This window comes from Calliphora vicina, chromosome 2 (assembly GCF_958450345.1).
Source record: "Calliphora vicina chromosome 2, idCalVici1.1, whole genome shotgun sequence".
Taxonomy (NCBI): domain Eukaryota; kingdom Metazoa; phylum Arthropoda; class Insecta; order Diptera; family Calliphoridae; genus Calliphora; species Calliphora vicina.
In genome coordinates, this window is record NC_088781.1 from 54,693,671 (window position 1) to 54,707,893 (window position 14,223).

At 30.7% G+C, this 14,223-nt stretch overlaps 1 protein-coding gene across 2 annotated transcripts in view; it reads right to left on the minus strand.

Annotated features, from left to right (window-relative positions):
• Nucleotides 1-12,849, minus strand: part of LOC135952133 (uncharacterized) — a 44,858-nt gene extending 32,009 nt beyond the window's left edge. The window contains exon 1 of one of the 2 annotated variants that reach the window (XM_065501937.1): nt 12,520-12,849. The gene's annotated coding sequence lies outside the window, so the exon portion shown is untranslated. The remainder of the gene's footprint in view (nt 1-12,519) is intronic. The other variant, XM_065501936.1, reaches the window with a different exon arrangement.
• Nucleotides 12,850-14,223: the final 1,374 nt, after the last annotated feature.

A 14,223-nucleotide genomic window follows, 5' to 3' on the forward strand; every position in this document is an offset into this window, starting at 1 on the left:
TATGATAGCTGAACCAAAGTAGTCAACCCATTGGATTCACATACCGGTTATATAGAGTCAGTTACTTTACTAGCTACCTAACTGGTTACTTGAGCAGCTATAGAACGAGTTGTATTAAAATGTACGGGTGCTAATTGTCATTTAAAAAGACATATCATAAAAAGTCCAATAACCGATTGCTTGTAAAGAATCCTTCCTCCGACAACTCTCCAATGGATTACTTCTGGTGGGTAAAATAACTACATTATAATGTGCTGTACAAAATAAATGTTAAAATGGCTACACTCTAGGTTACTTAGAGACACTAAAGTGACAATTGACTAAGACTTAGGTTTCAAGGGATGTCAGTATACTTAAGCAAGACGAAAATAAACTGTATGAGAATTACAGTGGTTGACAAAACAATGGAAACTTTTCCAAATATTCCATATGTAGCCCAAAATTTAAAATATTTTTTTTAAAATAAAATTTTTTTTTAGTATTTTATTTGTATAATTTTATTTATATAAATTAACTGAAAAACAAACAACATAATTAATTATATTCTGAAAAAAGGGAACAAAATTAAAAATATTCACTATTTCGCTACTGACAAAACAATGCAAACTTTTAAACTTCTGCAAGAAGGAAGTGTAGAACGAAAATAATTTTTAAAAGAACGATGTAAAAAGCATCCTGTTTACAGTTATTTTATTTTTAAATTCTGGTAATTTTTCACAATTTCTTTTTCTAAGTTTTTCTCATAATTGCTTTTCTTCAAAATTAACGAAAATGGCTAAAGTTAAGATTTGTGAAGACTTAAAAAATAAAATAATTAACGATTTTAAAGCTGGTTTAAAACAAAAAAGTATCTGTGACAAATATTCAATAAATAAATCAGCATTTTCAAAAATTATAAAGAAATTTCGTGAGACCTGTTCTGTAAAACCTCAACATTTAGGTGGAAGACCTCGTAAGACTACTTCTAGTCAAGATAATTTAATAGCGAGAGAGTTCAAGAAATTCCCAAAAATAAATCCTCGAGAGGTTGTTAATAGCCTAAAATTAGTAATAAGTACCCGAACAGTTAATCGCAGGGCAAATGAGGCTGGTCTTGGTTGCTATCGTCCTGCGAAAAAAACAATCATTTCTAAAAAGAACCGTTCTGCTCGTCTACAATTTGCTAGGGATCATTTAAACTGGTCGATACCGAAATGGAATACTGTCCTCTTTTCCGACGAATCCAAATACAATTTAAGAGGCAGTGATGGAGAACATTTGTAAGACGACCAAAGGGAAAAAAATTAGATCCAAAGTACACAAATAAGACTGTAAAGTTTATGGTATGGGGATGTTTTTCAGGGCAAGGTATGGGCCCAATTCATATTATAAAAGATACCATGACAGAACCATATTTAACGATGTTATGTATCCATACGCTGAGGAAAATATGCCCCTAGTTTGGAGATTCCAACACTACAACGACCCGAAACACACCTCTAGGGTTGTAACCGAGTGGTTACAATCCAACGAGGTACGTGTTTTGAAGTGGCCTGCCCAATTGCCAGATCTCAATCCCATAGAAAATCTATTGGAAATTGTAGATCGTAAAATAAGGACCCAAAATTACACCAGGAAGGAAGATTTATCGGAGGCGGTTATAAGGGAATGGCAAAATATTTCAAAGGAGACCATTGACTCTTTAATTGGTTCAATGCATCGTCGATGTGTAGCAGTTATAAAAAAAAGGATACCCAACAAAATATTGAGTTATTGCAAAGTTTAGACCATATTTGTTAAAATAATACCTAAGTTTCCATTGTTTTGTCAATGCCGTAATAAAGAAATCTTTTAATTTTGTTTTCTCATTTTTAGAATTTAATTAATTATGTCCTTTGTTTTTTGTTAAATTAAGTTAATAAAAGTATACAAATAAAATACTACAAAAATTTTAAATTTTTTTAAAAAATTATTTCAGATTTTAGGCCTCTAATGAAATATTTGGAAAAGTTTCCATTGTTTTGTCAACCACTGTATATCATACAATTTATATAAAACCAGTTTGTACGAATTACTCACAAAAAAGTGCAGTACAAAATAAACATTTAAAGATTACTTGGGATGTATAAAGTAACTAATTGACATATCTCTGCACTACAAAGAACACATACTATGTGTCAAATGACCCAAAATATTTAAATTGGAGTTAACGAAATGATCAGACATTAGTGACAATTACTGTATATAAGGGATACATTGACTACTTGCTTAACTGCTGGGTATATATCTAGTTGTCATCTATGTTTATTCAAAATGCCTCTGGCACTTCAATCAAATTGTGTATGCTCTCACTTTCGCGGAAGACAATGATTTATATTTGTTTATAAAATCTTTACTATGTAGAATCTAGCTTATGCTCACATCAATGACTATTTATACGGTTTTTTTTTAGAATAATTCCATTGGAAGTGAGTATCTTTGATTGTCAAATTGTGCGTTATCCCTAAATGAATATTTTCTTAAAGTTAAAGCATTTTTTCTTTCATGTCGAACTTGCTAGCACAATCAAAAGTTCTCAGAAATTTTACCAGTTTCTGCCAAACTTTCAACAGCTGTTGCAACAAGTTTAATAAGTAATTGACTCGGTTAATTATTTTGATTGCTAACTAATTTACAACTTTGCAGCTGCTGCCACAACAGCAATAACTATCTTATGTTTACTAAAAACAAGCAACTGAAAGTAAACACGACATCTTCAATAATTGACATTTATACGTCATTTAAATGAGAAATGTCCTTGACGTACGTACATTGCAGATTAAAAAAAATTAAATATCAATGTTGTGGTTGACCAACAAAACTGTAGCATGGAATCCAACAGAAAATGTATTCGGTAGCTCGGTTTTACAAAATCCAAGATATTTGTATGCTGCTTTCAACACTTGAAATATTAGTTTAGTCCAACGGACTTCAATCAGTCTGAATTATCATGCCCGGACATCAACAGCATTTTATAAAAATTTAAAAAATCTAATTTGTGAGATTTTAAAAAAAAAATTCAATTATATTAAAAAGGATTCAGAAACAAACATTTTATTGCATTTTAAATATTCGAAAATCGTTCAATTCGGATCTGGGAAGAGTAGAATTCATGATGTCGTATATCAACATGAAGTGAACGACTGTGTCAAAGGCTTTGGACAAGTCAGCAACAATTAGCGTTGTAATGGTCCAAGATCTGGATTGTTTCATGGACCGTAGAAATTACAAAACATTTGGTGCATTTCAGAACATCGAATTTTCCATCATAGCTTATAGAGGTTATTGTGCAGTGGAAAGATCGGTTGGGGAAGGATTTATTATTTTTGGAAGTTGAATTATTATTTTTACAAAAATTAACTGATACAAATCTGTAACTATGTCACCATTTTGTGCCTCTTCCAAAACTTTAATTAGTTTAACCCAAATAAGAGAAAAGGGTTAAATAGAAGAAAAAAAATAAACTTCCGTTTAATGTGTACTATGCCTCATACGTAATTAAAGTCTAGTTTTTTTATTCACTACAAAATGTTAAAGCCTTTTTCCACACAACATTATCATAAGTATATTCTAAATTAAATTTAAGTGCCAACATTATCAGCATCGAATATTTTGCTATAAAAAAACTACAAATACGATTTCTTTATCTCCGTAAAAAAAAAATAAATAATAACAAAACAAATAAGTATGTAGTGCGGTTTAAAAGTTGTGTATGTTTGTAAGCCAAATCAGGCGTCACAGCAACGTCGTTGAAATACATACATAGGTACATTAGGGTAGACCCAACAAATGTTTGTATATGTTTTCACAATTTTCATTTTAAGATACCGTTTCTCAAAATGTTCGTCCTGGTTTCTGTAGTTTTTCATATTTCTAGCAAAGTGAACATGAAATATTGGTATCATATGGAAGGTATTTGAACTGCGCTTTCAATTCCGTATCTGAAGAAATTCTCTTCTAAGTCGTCTATTTAAAATAATTAGTTTAAATTAATATGTTATAAACCTCATAAAATTTCATCGAAACGTGTTTTCTGTTTTTCGAAATTCAATCTAGTTCGAATTTTATTTTTGGGTGTATGACTTAAATTGCTTATCTGTCATTTATTCTCACTTAGTTATTGAACATTATAGTGCAAACAACAATGTTTTTTTTGCTTCGAAAATGTCGAATTTTGTACCAACAAAGCGTCATAAGCAGGAAGTTTAATTTGAAAAAAAAACACCGATTGCAAACCAAAGCTTATGGTGAAAGTGTTCCATCGGTTTCAACATGCGAGAGATGGTTTGTGAGGTTCAGAAGTGATGATTTTGACACGGAAGACAAAGATCGCCCAGGCCAGCCAAAAAAGTTTGAAGACCAAGAATTAGAGGCATTACTCCATGAAGATTGTTGTAAAACTCAACCAACGCTTGCAAAATTATTGGGAGCAACCTGAGCAGCAATTTCAAAACATTTGCGAGCAGCAGAATTCATCCAAAAGTAAAACGGGGATACCTTGAAAGAAGATTTTGCATGTCCGAAATGTTGCTTGAACGCTATAAAAGAAAACATTTTTTTCCACCGAATCATTACTTGCGATGAAAAATGGATCCATTACGATAACCCGAAACGTAAGAGAGAGTATGTGAAGCCAGACCAACCAGCCGGCGCTAAGGTAATGCTCTGTATTTTTTTCTTCTTGCATCAGCACTCAGGGGATGACCGCTACTTATGCAAAGCATTGTGTTGTAACTAGGAATATAGGTTATGGAAGGGAGGAAAGAGGAAATAGTGTTTGTGGACATTCTATTTGAACTTTTCTAAATTGAAAATGATAGGAAAGACTTCAGCGGAAAGTTTGTTCCACATACGTACAGTACGGCTAAAGCACGAAATTCTCTGTAGTGTGGCATATCGATATAGGTGGTGTAAGGCGTGAGGAGATCAGATGGAATAAAGTAATTCCAACACCATTTCAGAAATCCGAGACACTTGAATGCTTCTTTCGACACACTTTAGACCAGCGGACATCACATTGTATTCTCATGTCCAGAACATAAAGAGCGTCTGATTCCACAATATTTACACCACCCATAAATACAGATGAAGCGACATGGTATATCGTTCGTTTTCGTGTCAACATGCAACCTTGAAAGCGACCCTATTCGCACGATTCATAGATTGTCAGATTAAGGGAATCATTCATGTTTTGCCTCCAATCTCCGACAGGCTTGGTCTGTAATTGAATGAATATGAATGGTAAATATTGCTTTCATCTGCAAAAGAATAGATAGGATTGGAAGTCTGACGAAGAAGGTCGTTTAGAAAAATAGGGAATAGGGTCCTATCTATTATGAGCTACTAAAAACTGACCAGACCAACACAGCGAACCTTTACCGAACGCAACTGATTCGTTTGAAGTGAGCATTGCCCCGCATTTTTAAGTCATACGCCCAATAATTCGAAGCTCTGACTGAATATACGCTTATTTTATTATCCATATTGTGATTTTCTTGAACGTATAGCTACTAACATCAGATAGGAGAGAAAAAAAGTTTCGAAAAATTCAAATAAAAGTTGAGATTTTTTCTAAGATTTTGTATGAGTTTCAATATATATTTCATATGTTTCCTAGAGTCCAGCTCACCAAATACTGAACCCAGGACAAACATTTTGTGAAATGATCTCCTCAAACAAACTAAACTTTCATTTTAGTTGGGAACATCGACAGCTTATTTTTCCTCCATACAAAAGAGGCCATCCTAATGTTCATACATATACTATATGGCAATACATATATTGCTATCTTCCAATTAATCTAAACGTACGCAATGACTAAACTGATAGGAGCAAAAGTACAAGTACAATCAAACTTTATTTTATTATTACTACATATTTGTTTTCATAGTTTTTACTAACATATTTTTTTGAGACAAAGTTAAGCACTAGTTTTTGTTATAACAAACAAACAAAAATTAAGACTGAACGAGAGAGAAGGAAAGATAGAGAAAAAATATTATGAATGAAAATATAAAAACCACCATAAAAATACAATGTGTTATGCAACCTTCCTCAACAGCAATATAAAGATTTTTTTTGCAGTACTTAGCTGCTGGGTGGTTTGGTTTGGTAGGTGACATTGAATTTAAATGGTCTCTATGAACAAACATTGTTGGGCTCAGCATATAGGGAGCAATTCAGTATATTCAAAAAAATAAAATAAAAGCTTAAAAGTACACATTTAGATTGAAAATAAAAAAGACAATTTACTTTGATTAAGAAAAGCATCTCAAACAAAATACAAGATTCATACATACAAACATACATTAAACATATGACAACAAAAGTAATATATACATACAGAGTATGTACAACTAACTGTTATACAATCAATAGTAAATTTGTTTAACTACAATAATATTTTAAGTAACAGACTGGCAGAAATTTTAGAAATGGCAAAACAGAGCCTTTCTGCCAAACTATGACGACATATTAAGATTATTTATGCAAAATAATAGATAATTATGTGATTGTCAACAAACTATAAAAAAAATAAACAGCTGTTTATAAACGTCATAAGGGCTAAATTCAAAAAGTTTTTGCAAAATCTTAGATATGGACAAAAACACAATTTTGTTTAAACTTGAGTACATTTTTTTCTTAGCTCATCAAGTATATACAAAAAGAAGTATTTTAGCGGGTAAAATTTGTTGGCGTGTAGGTGGTCCAAAAGTTATTGCGGTTTACAAAATTATTTTTTTAATTTTATATAGCATCAGCTCACATAGAATTTCCCATCGCTATAGAGCAGGTTTCGTTGAGTTTAAATTTTCAATTTGTATTTTAATCACCAGGGGTACCTCGGGTATATGAATAAATTGACAGCACTGTTTTCTGTGATAGTTCTCACTTGTTTTCTTCTGGTAATTTGTCATTAATAGACTTACGACCCATACCCATAGCAACGTTTTCAGATTGTTCAAATTTATTTTGAAAATTCTCTTTCAATTTGACAAACACATCGGGGATCACATGCATTTTATGGCGCTCATAATCGTCCATCGGAGATATTAGGTCAATAAACAAAGGATCGTTTTAGCAATATGTCTACTCTTAACGATAATTTGCATTTCAAAAGATGCCTTACATGCGCACAGAACAAGCGATTGATGATGTGCCGCGTAGTGTTGATGATGATCCAAATGTGTGAATCGGTATTATGCCCCACAATTAAACTTGTGTCCATCCACTTTATGGAAGATTTTGAATAAGGATATTGGTTTGCGTGCTTCAAATCGTACATAAATTGAAGTCTCTCGATCATCGTTCAAGCCTTAAGGTAGGGGATACATGTCAAATATTTACTCAAAAAAGCGTAACCCCTTTTTTGCACAAATTTTGTTTGACGTGTTTACTCTTACAAGTGATTTGTAAGATCAAACAGCATCAAATGAAATAAAACTAAATTTATTGTTTTGAATCATCCTAAGTAAAATAAGTTTTTGAAATAAAAGAATTCAAATATATTTTATTTCCGTCTTTTTCGTCAAATATTTGTCATGTGTGACCCTACCTTTACATTTTGTAAATGGGCCGAAGGAAACAACGCCCCAGAATTTAATTTTAAAAATTTGTTCAGTATGGAGTGATTTGGAAATTGTCGCATTTGGAGCGATGATTATCCTCAAGCCATTGTCGAAACACCATTACATCCAGATAAACTCATTGTTTGATATGCTTTATGGGCCAGTGGATTCATTGGTCCATATGTCTTTACAAATAACAATGGTGAGCGGTATAGAGACATGGTTACTAACTTTTTCGTGCCTCAATTGGAAGTCAGTAGTAATACAGACATGTAGTTTCAGCAGTATGGTGCCTGCAAGTTTCTTAACCCTTAATATCCCACTGGTACCGCCAGGACCCAACCAAAAAAATTAAAATTTTGTTCAACGATTTTTGTCTAAACTTCCCACTGAGACTTTAAGGATATTTCTTGATACGAGCGCCACAGTTTGCGCCGATTGCCACTTGAAACAGACTTTATTTGACTCATGTTCAGTAAGGTGTCGGAACCTCGAAAAAAACAACTTTTGCGAAATTGCGTACTTTCAGAAAAATAATTTGGTGTTAAATACGTAAAATTTAATTTTAAAAAATATTTCCGAGATCTTTATAGTGCCTAGAAGCTATTGTGAGTGTTTAAAATAATAATTTTTATTTTATTTTAGTGGATTTTTTAAAATTTTAGGTTGGTCCCTTACGAATTTTTATCGATTAGAAATGTCGATTAAAATTCGTGATTTTAGAACAGAAGAGCTTTGCGAGTTTGTTAATTCTGTTGCGTGGTCGGAATGTGAAGATGATTATGATTTTTCTTCTGACGACAGTGATTATGACCCAGATTTCGATATTGATGCAGCTATACGATCCAGGCTACGATCGTCTGTACAAAATACGTACGATAATTGCGGCATTGAACGGTTACTTTCACAATGTAGCAAAACGAGCAAGATTGTGTGTTGATGAAAAAAATTGTGAGACAAAGATTAAACACTATATGAAACAATACACTGAACCCATGGGTTGACAAATTGTTTCTTATGTGCGATGATTCTGGATTTTGCTATTCGTTTGAAATTTATTCCGGCCACAGAAATTCCCAATAGAGGTGATTGCGAAGAATGCGTGGGAATGTTTCATGAAATCGACGTCACAACAGTTTCATGGAATGACAATAAGATTGTAAATATGGCATAAACAATGGTTGGAATGAAGCCATATATTTTGGCCGATAGTCAAACGCCTGAGAATGCACCAACCATTGAGCGATATAATAAAAATAAAAAGGTAATGGAATGCATTCCATATCCAAACATACTTCAGGAACATAACAAATACATGGGAGGTGTTGACCTTTTAAATTTGTCACTCGGCCGTAGTCATATCCACATAAAGTCACAACGAAAGGTCTCGAAGTTGAAATTGTTGAGAAACGTCATCGCCCAATGTCTGCTCCGATGCCGCCGCGTGACATTCGCCTTGATAAAGTTGGCCATTTACCAGAATATGTCAAGGAAGGGTAGAAATACATTAATTTTCCAATGTCCAACTTGGAATTGAAATAGATTTGTCATTTTTTTAATTTAAATAATAAATTTTTTTTAATTTTAAATTGAAAATAAATTTATCCGACAATTATTGAAATTCAAAAAATGTATTCATTCGAATAAAAAATATATTTGTTCCCCGATTATTCAAATAAATTTTATTCGAATGACATACCTAGTATTTACTAAGGGATCAAATATAGAAAAAGGCACCAGCTCTGATATTTACATAGTGTAGATGGACACTTTCTGGTGGTCTTGTGTTGATAATCAGGCGGCGTTAAAGGCTCTCAATTGCCACATGATCAATCCTAGCTGTAAGATGGAAAAACAATAAAGTAAAACAGTTCTGGGTACCTAGACCTTGCAATGTTGGGGGAATAGAATGCAAGACATGGTTATTTTATCATTTATTTCAAAACAGAATTATCTTTGTTTTATTGCAATATTTAAAAATTTTTACAATAAATGGTGTTTTACTATTGTTTTGCCTATATTAATTAAAATAATATTTAAAAATTATTACACAAGTTTTGAGGAATACTAAATAATTTTGTAGTATATTTTTATATTTTCAAAATAAATAAAATATTAATAAAAACATTTACTATTGATAATAGATTGAACATGGTATACTAGAGTTCAATGAACTTTTTGTTTTTAATGAATGAAAATTTGTTTATTTATATTAAGTTCATGTTTTGTGTTTATATTTTGCGTGAATATAACTACATATTAAATATAGTTTTAGTTAGGATTATGATAGGTCAATAAATAATTAAAAGATGGAATATTTTACACACGTACTACTCCAAGACATAGTAAGAGAATTTAATGGTTCTATTATGGATGGAAATCGAACTGAAGTTACGTTGTCAATTTCAAAATGCTATTACAGATGGCAACTTACAGCTATCATTTTCTGTTGCCACTAATTACTGGTTGCCCTCTGACAACGCAAATGAAATTGCCATTGCCATCCATAATCGCCCAATAATAAATTCCCAAAAATTACATCCCCGGTAGGTTAACAATAATTTAAAATTGGAAATTAGTTATCGAACTGTTAGACGCACGTCAAATCCAATCTTACATTCGTAAGATGGCCGAAAGGAAAGAGACCAAGTACACAAATAAGACAGTAAAGTTGGGCGGTGGCATTATTATGGTGTGTAGCCTCTTTTTCAACGAGGTATGTATGTGTCCAATAAATTTCATAAAAGATAGTATGAATGGATTTGGTACACATCCATTTGAAACGAAATTATGTATCCATATGCTGAGGAAAATATGGCCCTTGTTAGGACATTCCAGCTCGACAAAAACCCTGAGCACACCCTATAGGTGTACTCCATAGAAAATCCATGGGAAATTTTAGATCAATACGGACTCAAAATTATGGGTGCGTAATAATTGAAGCAGAGAGACCTTGTAAGGCGATTTTACATGTCCGTAATAATGATTGAACTCTAAAAAAGAAAATAATTTTTTCCACCGAATCATTACTTGCGATGAAATGGATCCATTTCGATAACCCGAAGCGTAAGAGATCTTATGTGAAGCCCGGCCAACCAGCCGAATCGATTCATTACGATAACCCGAAGCGTAAGGTAATTCTCAGTATTTGGCGGGAGCTGACCAGACTATCACAGGCAATCTGTACGGAACGCAACTGCTATGATTGAAGCGAGCATTGGCCGAAAAACGCCCAGAATATGAAAGAGGCCAGACATAAAACCGTAATATTCCATCATGACAACGCTCGGACACATGTTGCAGTACCTGTTAAAAAGTACTTAGAATGAAGTGGAGCCTTATACTCCAAGGGCCGAATTACCGCATTCGTGATCGAATGAACTATCGTATCGAAAAATAATTTCGATATCGTAATTATAACAAAAAAAAAAAAAATGTACTAAATATATCGAATGCCGTAATCTCAAATAAGAAAATTACGATCGAATTTACTCGATATCGAATGAGGAAATTCGGCCCCAGAACTTCCCCGTCCGAATACTATTTGATGCACTTAGTACCATCATACTCTTCTTTTTTGCTAGTTTTTACTATTTGTGGAAATTTTTAATTCAAAACATAAACAAAATATTGGAAAATAGTAAAACTAATAGGTATGCAAATAAGTAAATAAATTATAAATTTCTATAATTATGAATAGGTTTTGTTAAACAAACAAGATTAAAATATAATTTTACTCGAAACCATGGTACAATCAGTTACCAGGTACAATTATTAGAGAGAGTTTCCAATGTTCACCCCTAAAACGTCAAACTATGTATTTAATCACTTCACTTTTTTTAATTTGTTACCGCGATATTTTTTAAATTTGTTACGTTTTAACTGAAATTATAAACACTTATTAAAAAAATATAGTTTTTCTTCAATTGTTAGTAAATTTTTGTAATAAAAATTTTAATTCAATTATTTTTTTTTGGCATTTCCTTTTTATATTTTTTAATTTTCTTTTGTTTGACGTTATAGGGAATGTATAATTGAGAACATACTATCTAATAATTGTACCTTGCTTATTCTACAATGCTCGAAACTAGTTTGTAAAACCAAAAGAGTGAAATGTGTCACGATTTCAGAATTTAAAAATATTAAAAATTCTACTTGATATGAATTTTTAAGTAGCAAACTCATGAAAATGTAAAATTTAATTTCAATTTACTTATAATTGTGAGATTGTTAGGTATAAACTAAAAATAACACTTTAAATAGGTATTAACCAGAGCCACCCATATGAATTTGACATATGTAAGAGTTAAGTTAATTGTTATTTGGAACATTGTAGAAATATTTGCAAATTTTTTGTAGTTTTTTTTTGCAGACAGACCCCGTCAGCAAACACATCGGCATAATAATAATCAACAACAACAAATTATATACATACATATATGTATATAAAACTGATAAAAGCAGAGTGCAAAACATCATGAACCAATAAAAAAGAATGAAGCTGAAAAAAAATATATGTACCTACATACAGACACTTCTCAGACAGCACAAATTTACACAAGAATAAAAATCTGCCTCCTTCTTCTCCTCTTACTCCATTAACTTTGTAGTATAACCATTGCAATGGTTGGTTGGTGGTATTACTGTGATTTCTTTTTCATATTTTCTTAATTATAATAAAAAAAAATTATATGTACATGTCTTGTTCTTGTTTTTTTCCAAGTGCCTCGTTTGCAAACACATACAATAAATTTATAAAGAAACCTTATGGAAACCTTTGTATCCTTGGCAACTTCTTAAGTTTTTAAAGTATCTTAACTTAAAAAATATATACTTATACTTAACGTAAAAGTCTAAAAATGTTTATATCTTGGAATTTTTCGTTCTGTTACTTTATTTTTATTTTACACATTTTTTGCATTAAACTACTTACCAATTTTTTCGCCATCACTACGATTTTTTTGCTGTTCAAGTTGCTTTATTATTTTTTCTTTCCAGTTATTTTTATTTTTTTGCTTATTATTTGCACAATTTGTGTTATGTATAAGAAAAATTAAAAATTGATTTAAAATTTTTAAGCTTTGCTTTATAAATTTTTCTTATGATTTTATTTTTTGGTTTGATTTATGCTGTTGTTATTTTCTTTAATAATTTTATGTATTTTTTAAATTTTTTCCTATTTTCTTTTTTTTTTGTATAATATTTTTCACAAATTTTCTAGCAGCAGCACAAAAACTCAAGAAATTTAAGCGATGAAAATGAAAATTATTGTGTGAAGGAGAAATGAAAAAATTTGTTAAGGTAATTTGTTGATTACTGGCCAAAGTAAATACTATCGATAACATAATATTCTTGTTGGAGTATTATCGATAAACACTGCAGGCTTGTATTTTTCAAATTATAGAAATAGGGTTTCTTGTTATTTTTTCTCCCGAAAGTCATTAAATTAGCAATATGTATAACTTTTTGTTACAAAACAACACAAAATAATTCCATTTCATTCTTTATTTAAATAATCGAGCCCATTGGGCCATATACGATTAATACAATAATTTTAAAATTAAATAATGAATAAAAGTAAAACTAAAAATAACTAAAACTAAAATTTAAAAAAATGGAAACAAATATTTATTGAATTTAATAATTGTATTAAACCCCTTAATACAATGGCGAATATTCAGAAATCATAACTAAAGCTGGACTAGTAAAACAGAAAATAAAAAATAGTTCATAGATATTTGTTGATGTTATTCACAATTCATAACTAGCTTAGCTACTGCTTTGGCATGTAGAGAAAACAAAAGTCGATAATATTTTGATCGAAATATACTGTAATTAATTAAAAAGCTATTAAAAAACAATTTTTGTTTTCTACAAAGTACATACAAAATTTGAAAATTAATTTTTTGGTTATACAGTGAGTTTCAAAAGTGAGTACACACAAAAAATTATATGATTTTTTTAAGATAATGAAAATCCTAAAATATATCCATTAATTAAAATTTTAAAGTATCGGTTAATTGGATATTGGGTTGAATAATAAATTCGGTTTAGAAAAAAAGATTAAAGATTAAGAAAAGGACTATAATGTTTTTCATGATCTTAAAAAAATCAAAAAATTTAAAGGTGTTTACTCACTTTTGTTTATATGAAATCAATTAAAATAAGGCCATGTAAAATAAAGTTTTTCAATAAAATGTTGTTGACAAAAAACACATCTCTAGTTTATTTTATTTTTTGTATGGATGTATTAAAATGAATTCAATAAATAAAAAAATTAAATTAATCAGTTTTTTTTTTAATGTATTAGTTGGCATTTTAAATATCATATTTATTTTATATAATCAAATTCTTTGTTCTTTGATAAAAATAAAAATTTTATTATGAATAAGTGGTAAATAATTAATTCATATTATTTTGGCCACCAATGACAGTTTATTAATTTGAAATTACCAATTTTGTTCCAATTGAACAAATTTAATTTATTTAAATATTCCAAAGCTAACGGTCATTAAATATCTGGCAGCTCTACGTAAGAAATACAACCCTAACCCTTTCTCTTTTTAATTAATACCAAATTTTACAACCAAGTTCAAACACCAGTTATACATATTAATCTCTACATGCGTTTTTTGCT